The sequence below is a fragment of the Oncorhynchus clarkii genome, chromosome 18 (assembly GCF_045791955.1).
Source record: "Oncorhynchus clarkii lewisi isolate Uvic-CL-2024 chromosome 18, UVic_Ocla_1.0, whole genome shotgun sequence".
Classification (NCBI taxonomy): Eukaryota; Metazoa; Chordata; class Actinopteri; order Salmoniformes; family Salmonidae; genus Oncorhynchus; species Oncorhynchus clarkii.
Genome location: NC_092164.1, coordinates 3358016 through 3371264, shown reverse-complemented (window position 1 = coordinate 3371264; position 13249 = coordinate 3358016). Strand labels below are relative to the sequence as shown.

At 42.2% G+C, this 13249-nt stretch overlaps 1 pseudogene; it reads right to left on the bottom strand.

Annotated features, from left to right (window-relative positions):
• Positions 1 to 8252: 8252 nt before the first annotated feature.
• LOC139373923 (zinc finger protein 135-like) lies at positions 8253 to 12173 on the bottom strand (annotated as a pseudogene).
• Between the last annotated feature and the right edge of the window lie 1076 nt (positions 12174 to 13249).

Here is a 13249-nt window from a genome sequence, read left to right as displayed (position 1 = left end):
TCATGGTAGATACAAAAATAGGCAAATTAACCCCTGATTGCTGATTTGTCTCAAAATCACATAACACTTTATTTCTCTGAATGTTCAACTTCAGCCACGGGCTGAATATAACACTTGTGTTGCACTTCTTGAACCACTTCAGTGTCTCTGCTTTTCAAAGGCCCTTTACAGATTGAGCAATGTATGATTCCACACACATGCGGTTTAGGGCTATCTATTTTAAGGTTGTAATTACAATGGCATTTTGGGCATTTCTTGTTAATGTCACAACTGCTTACAGATTTACAGGCCTTGGGGTGCCATGTTTCAATTTTGTGTTTTTCGTAACAGTAGGCCGAACGACATGTGCGGTGGCAATCCTCACAGGGTGTCAAGTGTAAGGGTTGCATAGGACAATTTTTATCCAGACATACTGAACAGTTATAACGGCACGAGTGCCCCCCCCCATTCGGGTGTATCCGGTATGGCAGGATGGACACACATATGGTGCGCCTAAAAACGCTGTGATGTTAGTAACGGCATAGTAATGTTCGTTTTGCACATAAAAGTACAGAGTCTGAGGATGAGGTTGGGGGGTTGTTTTGGAATTTCAAGAGAGCTGCATTAGCTCTACTGTGGTACCAAACCACAATCTTGATATTCAGAAAAGTTTTCACATTTGAGTATGTCAGAGAAAGCCACAGCATCCTGTATACCGTTGTAACGCCGCTAGATCAGTACATCCCGGGTTGAGTAAATGGGACAGACCTATTGCAAAGCATAGCTTATTACCAGGATTGTGAACGTTTATGAGGTAGGCCCTTTTGTTGTTTATGATTTCTGACTGCATTAGACCATCTAGCTTCCGTCTCTGCCCACCACCACCCAGGGGTTGACGTATTATTTGCACTACAAGCTCGAGGGTCCTATCGGCTGTGAAGGATAAATTTGACTGAACAAGTCGTTCTAGCAGCGCGATAAATTGTTCAAGATCTGCTTCGCCATTGGATAAAATAAGAGATACCGTGTTATGCAGGCAATCTCCACAAATTTCCAACTGTAAGACATCACGTGGTTCGCTATAATCTCTAGCCCTTTCTAACAGTTCGTTCAGAGTGTCCAATATCATTACGTAAAACACAGCATAGTCAAGATTCTGATTCACCCATGCGAAATTGAAAAACTGTCGAATCTCTGTATTGTTGAATTGATTTCGGTACAGAACACGAACACTTCTATCCATACCATCCTGATTTATTAGACAAGTTTACAATTCCTCAAAAACATCGTATTGCGTTTCAGACTCTTCGGACATGGGTGTTAATGTCTGGTTTTGAGGGGTGTGTGTTGCAGAATTAGATCTCAGGCTCTCGTTCATCTGGGTAATTAGCGATATGAGGGCTTCGGGAATCTGTGATAACAGGTTTTCATCCGAAGGCCCTGACTCATTCATACGATTAATAATTTCTATGAGTTCGGCTGGAATCTGTGATAATATGCTTTCATAATTATAGCTTGGAATTCTGGCGGTATCTGGGATAAGAGGTTTTCTACTGTCTAGCCTAGGTCTGTTGGGTCAGCCATTTGGATAATTAATGATGTGTGTTCTTGGGTTATTCTGGAAGGATCCGTGTAACATATATGCTTTTAAGGCCTGTATTTGCGTTTTTTAATCGGATTGCTGTTTAACATACGTGGAATTGCTCTATGCCAGAAGGATATATCCTGACGGTATTGGCGCTCTAGTAAAACACCCAGATGTCTGTGTAGCGAAACCTTTCGGGATTTTAGAGCCCTGGAAAAGGCTGTGAAAAACCTACCTTGTTCTATTTCAGATCCATCTGTTGTCACCACAGAATTGGCAGAATCAAGAAGGTTGGCCGCATCCCATGATAACCGGTCGTCTGCCTCGGAAATGTCATTTATAACGTTGAAATCCTCCGGTTTGGTTGTTTCATTGGGAATGTTCAGTGAGCCGGAATCCTCCTCGCGCTTAAGATGTGTGAGGTATTCGGTGCCGTTATACGCCGGGGAGGAGTCTGAAAGAAAATAATACATACATAATAGGTTATTAAACATAAAAATATGTTAGATAAAAAATGTCAAATACATTTCAGGTGTAATACCATATATTAACAATACATAATTACATTACCTCTGCTTTTTTGACGAGGGCTGTTCTGACGAATCGCGTAAACGGGGGGGCTTGACTTTTGTCACCAAGAATTCCCGATTCTGCCAGGCCTGTCTCGTTGGAGCCTGAAAAAACATTATTTGTCATTGTTTTAACATATTCAAGCCTAAAAATGTATAAATAATAATATATATATATATATAATGGTTTCATACCGTGTCCATGGAGCGCCGTCTCGTAAATTCCCTATCTTGTCGTACTTTTCCGGAGGGGTTGATTCTGAGCAATGTATTTGTGCCGAGTTGTGCGTTGTTTGCTTGGGTTAGGAATATGGAGCCAGCTGGTGGAGGTTTCCGGGGGAGTCGACCGGACGTGTAAATCCTCTGTTCTCGGTGTGTTTGAAAAAACGTTCGTACAGAACGGGAGAATTGCATCTGTGTCATCGGATGTGTCATCTGCTCTTCCGAAGCCGTTCAGGGTCCATATGGACCCCGTTATTCTTCTTGGCTGTATGTCAGCTGTAAACACAAAACATAGCTTTTAATATCGGGTGCACACTTTTTGTTTTGAATGTATAAATATTCGTGTGTATGTGATTATTGGATTTACGTCTACAATAATGTGACGGGGTTTGGCTGCATGCGATTTGCTGTCTAACGTATTTTTTCTTCGTTACAGACCGGGGTGGGAGAGAAAACGAGATCTTCCCATTAATTAAGGGATGAGATACAATTTTAAAACCATTTTATTTCATTCAAATATTAAGTACATACCGTTTAAAACCTCTACGGGGTTGCTGTCCCTAAACCGGGATGATTGTTGTTAACGTGCTCTAATGTGACTAGAATGACTCTGTATACAGCAGCCAACTTTCCGGGACAGACATGTCCTTATATGGTCTTTATTTATATTCTTGTTCATTCTTGTTAATCTAACTACAGTGTCCAATTTACAGTAGCCATTACAGAGAAACAATACCATGCTATTGTTTGAAGAGAGTGCACAACAACAAAACACTTATCTCGGCAACTGGTTTAATACATTCCCCTCTGAAGGTAAATAATGTACTTACATTCAGTAATGTTGCTCTGATTCGTCATCCTGATGGCCTCAGAGATGTAAAAAAAAAAAAAAAAAATGTAGCACAGGTTTGATTGATTAAAAAAATATATATTTTAAAATGTAGGAACTGGGTTCTACTGTTTGAACCTCTGACGTACACTCTAAGGGAAGTCTAAACTGAGACAAAGACAGCATCTTTAATCATGTGGTTCAATCGCAACAGCCATTGTCTACATTGTGGGAGGCAACCCGTTAGTTTAAACCCTAAATAAACATTCCTGTTTCTAACCTCTAATGACTACTGAAAAGTCCAAATTCAACCCTTCTTTATAAGATAACTTTGAATATATATAGGCAGGGTAGCCTAGTGGTTAGAGCGTTGGACTAGTAACCGGAAGGTTGCGAGTTCAAACCCCCGAGCTGACAAGGTACAAATCTGTCGTTCTGCCCCTGAACAAGGCCGTCATTGAAAATAAGAATTTGTTCTTGCCTGTAAAGGTTAAATAAAGGTAAAATATATTAAAATCACAATCATTATTTCAAATAAATGATCAACACGTTTTGGTAAACGGCTAGAAAAACGAATTCAAAATAAAATATCAAATCTAGAGGTAAAAATACATTGTTCCTTCTGATAGTGGTAAATTGTTATTAGTATTATTAACATAATATTCAATAATTCCACCATTCACATCCACTGGAGAAATAATAGACAGTAGATAAACTGACTAAATATGTGAATAAATACCAAATACTTCACCTTGCCCTTGTGCTTCCCATTCCCTTCCCTTGTGTATGAAAAACATTCATATGGGTACTGTTTAATTTCCTTTGGGGGGGGGGGGGGGGGGGGGGGAAGACATCCATAGAGAAATGAAAATAAAAATTATATTTTTTAAATCTGTTCTTATCAGTTTAATGGGGCTTGCTCCGTCCACTCCACGCATCGACCTGGTATTGCAGTACCTCCAGGAACGGTGCACCCCCTGTCGTTGTAAATATAAATCAGGCGTTGATACGTTTTAATTTATTACATCTCTCTTAAACAGCACAGTAGATTCACTGTAGAAGCACTGGTCCTCTTACATTTTAATTCCAGGTTGCATATTACAATATTTAAGGGCATATCAGATGGTCTGCTCTGTCAATAACAGTCACAGCAAGCATAGGGTTGGTTGGTATAAGATTGAAATGGGTAAATAATGTACCCATGAAAACCCTATGAAATAGCTCCCCAATACCACCTGATGTATATATTTAATGTATTACATGAATGGTGACCACAGCCCTTCCAACAATACATTTAAATCATGTTTTACTGTGATTGTTCCACCCTGCTGAATGTATTCAATGTATTCCATTTCAAATGTGTCTCCCAGTGCAGCTTTACTTCCAGGCTATTATGACACATCTGGCAGTTTCTTCTATGTTCCTGGGCCCAGTACAATGGAAAACATAGTTTTTTGGTCACTACCATTCCACGAAAATACCATGCTATATTTTTTAAAATTGTACTACAATCCTACATTTTAGTATGGGCTGTTCTTCACATCAGGGTGCTGCTGCAGAGTCTCTTGACCATGTAAGGCGGGCCGGGCACAAAGCTCAAGACGCCTCTCCACTTTCCTCCGGTAGTTATTTAACAAGCTGATAATACATCACTCCCGACAGACACAAGCAAAAACTCTTGCATAAATGTAGCAGCCTATAAACCTAATCATTAGTGATCTGACATGCTGTATTACATGGAAACTGTAGGCTACTAACAGCAGCAGTTACATAGTCTAGTTTACTATGGCCCTGTACCTCTGGCCAGGGTAAACACAGTGGTAATGTTGTGTATTGTATATACAGTATTTCACTTCAAACATTTAATTATAATTATAATTGAATTATACACAAGATAAAAAAAAGTGGTTGCCCATCGGGGTGGCAGGGTAGCCTAGTGGTTAGAGTGTAGAGGAGGCAGGTAGCCTAGTGGTTAGAGTGTAGAGGCGGCAGGTAGCCTAGTGGTTAGAGTGTAGAGGAGGCAGGTAGCCTAGTGGTTAGAGTGTAGAGGAGGCAGGTAGCCTAGTGGTTAGAGTGTAGAGGAGGCAGGTAGCCTAGTGGTTAGAGTGTAAAGGCTGCAGGTAGCCTAGTGGTTAGAGTGTAAAGGCGGCAGGTAGCCTAGTGGTTAGAGTGTAAAGGCGGCAGGTAGCCTAGTGGTTAGAGTGTAAAGGCGGCAGGTAGCCTAGTGGTTAGAGTGTAAAGGCGGCAGGTAGCCTAGTGGTTAGAGTGTAAAGGCGGCAGGTAGCCTAGTGGTTAGAGTGTAGAGGAGGCAGGTAGCCTAGTGGTTAGAGTGTAGAGGAGGCAGGTAGCCTAGTGGTTAGAGTGTAGAGGAAGCAGGTAGCCTAGTGGTTAGAGTGTAGAGGCGGCAGGTAGCCTAGTGGTTAGAGTGTAGAGGAGGCAGGTAGCCTAGTGGTTAGAGTGTAGAGGAGGCAGGTAGCCTAGTGGTTAGAGTGTAGAGGAGGCAGGTAGCCTAGTGGTTAGAGTGTAGAGGAGGCAGGTAGCCTAGTGGTTAGAGTGTAGAGGAGGCAGGTAGCCTAGTGGTTAGAGTGTAAAGGCTGCAGGTAGCCTAGTGGTTAGAGTGTAAAGGCGGCAGGTAGCCTAGTGGTTAGAGTGTAAAGGCGGCAGGTAGCCTAGTGGTTAGAGTGTAAAGGCGGCAGGTAGCCTAGTGGTTAGAGTGTAAAGGCGGCAGGTAGCCTAGTGGTTAGAGTGTAGAGGAGGCAGGTAGCCTAGTGGTTAGAGTGTAGAGGAAGCAGGTAGCCTAGTGGTTAGAGTGTAGAGGCGGCAGGTAGCCTAGTGGTTAGAGTGTAGAGGAGGCAGGTAGCCTAGTGGTTAGAGTGTAGAGGAGGCAGGTAGCCTAGTGGTTAGAGTGTAGAGGAGGCAGGTAGCCTAGTGGTTAGAGTGTAGAGGAGGCAGGTAGCCTAGTGGTTAGAGTGTAAAGGCTGCAGGTAGCCTAGTGGTTAGAGTGTAAAGGCGGCAGGTAGCCTAGTGGTTAGAGTGTAAAGGCGGCAGGTAGCCTAGTGGTTAGAGTGTAAAGGCGGCAGGTAGCCTAGTGGTTAGAGTGTAAAGGCGGCAGGTAGCCTAGTGGTTAGAGTGTAAAGGCGGCAGGTAGCCTAGTGGTTAGAGTGTAGAGGAGGCAGGTAGCCTAGTGGTTAGAGTGTAGAGGAGGCAGGTAGCCTAGTGGTTAGAGTGTAGAGGAAGCAGGTAGCCTAGTGGTTAGAGTGTAGAGGCGGCAGGTAGCCTAGTGGTTAGAGTGTAGAGGAGGCAGGTAGCCTAGTGGTTAGAGTGTAGAGGAGGCAGGTAGCCTAGTGGTTAGAGTGTAGAGGAGGCAGGTAGCCTAGTGGTTAGAGTGTAGAGGAGGCAGGTAGCCTAGTGGTTAGAGTGTTGGACTAGTAACCGAAAGGTTGTAAGATCAAATCCCCGAGCTGACAAGGTAAAAATCAGTTGTTCTCCCCGTGAACAAGGCAGTTAACCCACTGTTCCTAGGCCGTCATTGAAAATAAGAATTTGTTCTAGTTGACGTGACTAGTTAAATAAAGGTATTTTTTAAAATTAATGTACAAACATTTTTCATAACATCCTTGTCATTTAGCTGATGTTCTTATCCAGAGCGATTTACAGGAAACATTAAGAGTTAATTGCCTTGCTCAAGGGCACAATGACAGATTATTCACCTAGTCAGCTCGGGATTCAAACCAGCGACCTTTCAGTTACTGGCCCAACACTCTTAACCGCTGGCTACCTGCCAGATCAATTAACTTCAACACAGTTATTCAAATACATTCATCATCAATGACTAAAATAATGAATCTAGTATTAAAAGACAAATTAATAAACACAAGTAGTCGATTCATAGCCTGTTTATCACTAAACAAAAGTTGTTTAGTAATATAAAATAATCCACCCAAACTAATGCTAAAAACTGATCATCACATCATCTTTATCTGATATACACGGAGCGTACAAAACAGTTGAAACACCTTCCTAATATTGACTTGCACCTCCGTTGTCCTCAGAACAGCCTCAGTTCATCATGGCATGGACTCCCAAGGTGTTGAGAGCGTCCACAGGGATTCTGGCCCATGTTGACTCCAATGCTTCCCACAATTGTGTCAATATGGCTGGGAGTAGATCTCTACTCCGAATAGTTCCTTCCATCTCCTCCCACAGATGAACAATTGGATTGAGATCTGGTGATTCGTCAGGCCACTGCAGTAAACTTAATTCACTGTCATGTTCTTGGAACCAATCCTGGACAAGCCTTGTGGCATAGTCCTGCTGAAAAAATCTATTTGCAGATGGATACACTGCTGCCATGAAGGGATGCACCTGATTGGCAATAATGTTTAGATATCCTGTGGCATTCAAATGTTGCTCCACTTCTTTCAAGGGGTCCAATATGTGCCATGAAAACACACACACCATCACCACCAGCCTGCAATGTTGACACACAGCAGGGATACATGTACTCATGGTTTCCTGCTTACCCTAGTCCTCCCATCAGCATGACACAGCAGGAACAGGGATTCATCAGACCAGGCAATATTTTTCACATTTTCTAGTGTCCAGTGTTTTCATTCCTTAGCCCATTGCAACCGCAGTTTTTAGTTTTTTGCTGAAAGCTAATGGGGATCCATAATAAATACAAAACAACTAGATCATTAAGGATCATAGTTTTCATCTGGGTTCAGCCTATGTGATGGAAAGAGCAGGTGTCCTTAATGTTTTATACACTCAGTGTATGTTGTGTCCAACAGCTCAGGGAAGCAGTACCACCCAGTCAACCACTCCATTGTGAGACTCACAGAGGATATTCAACCCTAACCGCAAATCCAAGGTCATCTCAATATCTTTACAGTAGAAGCTAACAAAACACACAAACTGGCAAGGTGCACACTGATCAGTAAAGTAAAGAGAGGCTAACATTCTAGAATGCTCCCTTTCCTCTGCACAGTTCTCTCACACTGAGAAACAATAGGATTGCAAATGTTCTACGCTTTCTTCATTTGATCCAGCTCACTGTTATCACTTCTTTTACGAGACTTAAGTGATGGAGTGACTTTAATCTCAGCTGGTCTTTGAGAACTGATGAGGCTCTTCTGATTTGATTTATATTTGATGTATTTTTAACTGGCCCATTCGAGATAAACTTTTTAAAAGTCAGAGCAGGTGTAAGGCTTCTCTCCTGTATGCATATGTTTATGTTTTTAGGTGGCCCAGTAGAGAAACTTTTCCCAGTCATGAACGTATGCATACACAGTCAGAGCAGGAGTAAGGCTTCTCTCCTGTGTGTGTTCTCTGATGACCTATTAGCCCAGAGTATGTTGTGAAGCATTTTACACAATCAGAGCAGGAGTAAGGCTTCTCCCCTGTGTGTGTTCTCTGATGAACTTTAAGCTCAGTTGATGTTGTGAAACATTTTACACAGTCAGAGCACAAGTGAGGCTTCTCTCCTGTATGTATACGTTCATGTGTTTTTAAGTTGCACAGTCGAGAGAAGCCCTTTCCACAGTCGGAGCAGGAGTAAGGCTTCTCTCCTGTATGTATACGCTCATGTGTGTTTAGGTGGCCCAGTCGAGAGAAACTCGCCCCACAGTCAGAGCATAAGTAAGGCTTCTCTCCTGTGTGTGTTCTCTGATGAATTTTTAGCTTAGTTGATGATGTGAAACTTTTTACACAATTAGAGCAGGAGTAAGGCTTCTCTCCTGTGTGTGTTCTCCGGTGACCTTCAAGCCCAGAGCATGTTGAGAAGCATTTTACACAATCAGTGCAGGAGTAAGGCTTCTCTCCTGTGTGTGTTCTCTGATGAACTTTTAGCTCAGTTGATGTTGCGAAGCATTTTAAACAGTCAGAGCAGAAGTAAGGCTTCTCTCCTGTATGTATACGTTCATGTGTTTTTAGGTGGCCCAGTCGAGAGAAACTCTTTCCACAGTCAGAGCAGGAGTAAGGCTTTACTCCTGTATGCATACGTTTGTGTGTTTTTAAGTTGCCCAGTCGAGAGAAACTCTTTCCACAGTCAGAGCAGGAGTGAGGCTTCTCTCCTGTATGTATACGTTTATGTGTTTTTAGGTGTCCCAGTCGAGAGAAACTAGCCCCACAGTCAGAGCATAAGTAAGGCTTCTCTCCTGTGTGTGTTCTCTGATGAATTTTTAGCTTAGTTGACGATGTGAAGCATTTTACACAATTAGAGCAGGAGTAGGTCTTCTCTCCTGTGTGTATCCGTTCATGAACTGTCAGAAATTGTAATGTTGTGAAATTCTTCCCACAGTCAGTACAGGAATACAGATTCTCTCCTGTGTGTATTTGTAGGTGTATTTTTTAACTTTGATAGAATTGAGAAACTCTCCTTACAACGTGGGCAGTGGTGAGACCTCGTAGCTCTGTGATCTTCCTGCTGTTGCTCTCTGGATGTAGAGATTGTCTCAACATGGTCCCCTGTGTGAATAACATCAGAAGAACTAGTCAGTTGGTATTGGTAAAAAATAAACCTGTTATGTCAGATCAAAAAGACTGGTCCTGATTAAATGAAGATTTCATGGTAAAAACTAAAAAATCTCTAATTGCACAAGAGGTTCACAGACTTTCAAGCAGCACTGTATATATTTGCCACTGCTCGACTAAAAAAAACTTGGTCGACCAACATCTATCCACCAAACAATCGACCAGTTGACTAAACGAGGTCAGCCATTTAGGCCAAAAGGGGCAAAAGGGATGAATTATATGAGTCATATCTTCCTCCACTCACTATCACAAGTAGAGGTCGACCGATTAATCGGAATGGCCGATTAATTAGGGCCGATTTCATGTTTTCATAACAATCGGAAATCGGTATTTTTGGACAACGATTTTGCAGATGTTTTATTTTTTTACACCTTTATTTAATCTTTATTGAACAAGTCAGTTAAGAACACATTCTTATTTTCAATGACGGCCTAGGAACGGTGGATTAACTGCCTCGTTCAGGTGCAGAACGACAGATTTTCACCTTGTCAGCTAGGGGGATCCAATCTTGCAACCTTACAGTTAACTAGTCCAACGCAATAACGACCTGCCTCTTGTTGCACTCCACAAGGAGACTGCCTGTTACGCGAATGCAGTAAGCCAAGGTAAGTTGCTAGCTAGCATTAAACTTATCTTATAAAAAACAATCAATCAATCATAATCACTAGTTAACTACACATGGTTGATGATATTACTAGATATAATCTGACTGAGCATACAAGCATACAAGTATCTAAGTATCTGATTGAGCGGTGGTAGGCAGAAGCAGGCACGTAAACATTCATTCAAACAGCACTTTCGTGCGTTTTGCCAGCAGCTGTTCGTTGTGCGTCAAGCATTGCACTGTTTATGACTTCAAGCCTATCAACCCCCGAGATGAGGCTGGTGTAACCGAAGTTAAATGGCTGGCTAGTTAGCGAGCGCTAATAGCATTTCAAACGTCACTTGCTCTGAGCCTTGGAGTGGTTGTTTCCCTTGCTCTGCATGGGTAACGCTGCTTCGAGGGTGGCTGTTGTCGTTGTGTTCCTGGTTCGAGCCCAGGGAGGAGCGAGGAGAGGGACGGAAGCTATACTGTTACACTGGCAATACTAAAGTTCCTATAAGAACCATGTTCTGAGCAAGGCACTTAAACGTTAGCTTTCTTACATGGCACATATTGCACTTTTACTTTCTTCTCCAACACTTTGTTTATGCATTATTTAAACCAAATTGAACATGTTTCATTATGTATTTGAGGCTAAATTGATTTTATTGATGTATTATATTAGGTTAAAATAAGTGTTCATTCAGTATTGTTGTAATTGTCATTATTACAAATAAATAATATAAAATAGGCATTTTAAAAAATTGGCCGATTAATCGGTATCGGCTTTTTGGGTCCTCCAATAATCGGTATCAGCGTTGAAAAATCAGAATCGGTCGACCTCTAATCAAAAGGGTTAGTAACTACAGACTCATTTCATAGAACTTCAAAACACTGGCAGTTTGTCTACTTCACTTCTTCTGATCACTCCAGATAACCCAGTTGTTCAGGGATGTGTGATGTCAGAATTACAGAAGTCAACCTAGCAATAGACTGGGTCATAACTTAAGGAGGTCTAATTTATGAAGATATAGTTAGAACCTGTTCTTACCATGAGAAACAGATTTCCCAATCTTCTCCTCCTCTTCTTCATCTTTAATGTTGACATTCAGCTCCAGTGTTTGACTGCAGTCTTCCAGCTTCACTGATGCCATCTCTGGATCCTGCGGTGCAAACTGGGCTCCACTGTCACAATCAGGACCCAGTGACTGTAGGTTTGGACTCAGTGTGGAAGGAGAGAGGCAGGCTGGGTTTGTCCTCACTGTTGATGTTACCAGCCTCAGACTTAATCTGAGTCAGCCAGTAGTAATAAAGAGACACGGACACAAAAGTTAGTCATGAAAGTTCTGGCACTTTCTTTATTCTAAAACGATATTAGATCAGGTAGCTAAGCATTGACAACAAACCATTCAATTAATTTCAAATCAGACGAGGCTACGCGACGTAAATGCACTAAACCTATAGTAGATTTCCTAAATTCACACACAGAGCACTCAGAAAGTATTCAGACCCCTTGACTTCTCCACGTTTTGTTACGTTACAGCCTTATTCTAAAATGGATTCAATTGTTTTTTTCCCTCACCAATCTACAGACGATACCCCATAATGACAAAGCAAAAACATGTTTTTAGATATTATTTCTCCAAATGTATTAAAAATTACCAACTGAAACATCACATTTACATAAGTATTCAGACCCTTTACTCAGTACTTTTTTGGAGCACCTTTGGCAGTGATTACAGCCTCGAGTCTTCTAGGGTATGACGCTACAAGCTTGGCACACCTGTATTTGGGGAGTTTCTCCCATTCTTCTCTGCATTTCCTCTCAAGCTCTGTCAGGTTGGACGGTGAGCATCGCTGAACGGCCATTTTCAGGTCTCTCCAGGGATGTTCGATCTGGTTCAAGTCAGGGGTCTGGCTGGGCCACTCAAAGACATTTAGAGACTTGTCCCAAAGCCACTCCTGCATTGTCTTGGCTGTGTGCTTAGGGCCGTTGTCCTGTTGGAAGGTGAACCTTCACCCCAGTCTGAGGTCATTGGAAGGTTTTCATTAAGAATCTCTCTGTAATTTGCTCCATTCATCTTTCCCTCGATTCTGATTAGTCTTGAAGTCCCTGCCGCTGAAAAACATCCCCACAGCATGATGATGCCACCACCATGCTTCACTGTAGGGATGGTGCCATGTTTTCTCCAGATGTGTTTCATCAGACCAGAGAATCTTGTTTCTCATGGTCTGAGAGTCCTTTAGGTGCCTTTTGGCAAACTCCAAGCGAGCTGTCATGTGCCTTTTACTAAGGACTGGCTTCCGTCTGGACACTGCCATAAAGTGTGGTGGAGTGCTGCAGAGATGGTTGTCCTTCTAGAAGGTTCTCCCATCTCCACAGAGGAACTCTGGAGCTCTGTCAGAATGACCATCGGGTTCTTGGTCACCTCCCTGACCAAGGCCCTTCTACTTGATTACTCAGTTTGGCCGGGGGGCCAGCACTAGGAAGAGTCAATCCTGTCTCAGAGCTCTGCGGACAAATCCTTCGACCTCATGGCTTGGTTTTTGCTCTGATGTGCACTGTCAAATGTGGGACCTTATATAGACAGGTGTGTGCCTTTCCAAATCATGTCCAATCAATTGAATTTACCACAGGTGGACAACAATCAAGTTGTAGAAACATCTCAAGGATGATCAATGGAAACAGGATGCACCTGACCTCAATTCTGAGTCTCATAGCAAAGGGTCCGAATACTTATGTAAATAAAGTTTGTTATGTTCGCAAACAAATCTAAAAATCTGTTTTCGCTTTGTCATTATGGCATATTGTGTGTAGATTGATGAGGAAAATTTAAATTGAATCCATTTTAGAATAAGGCTAAAGTAACAAAATGTGGAAAAGGGGAAGGGGTCTGAATACTTTCCGAATGCACTGTAAGGAACTGGCAACTCGTTCTCATTCT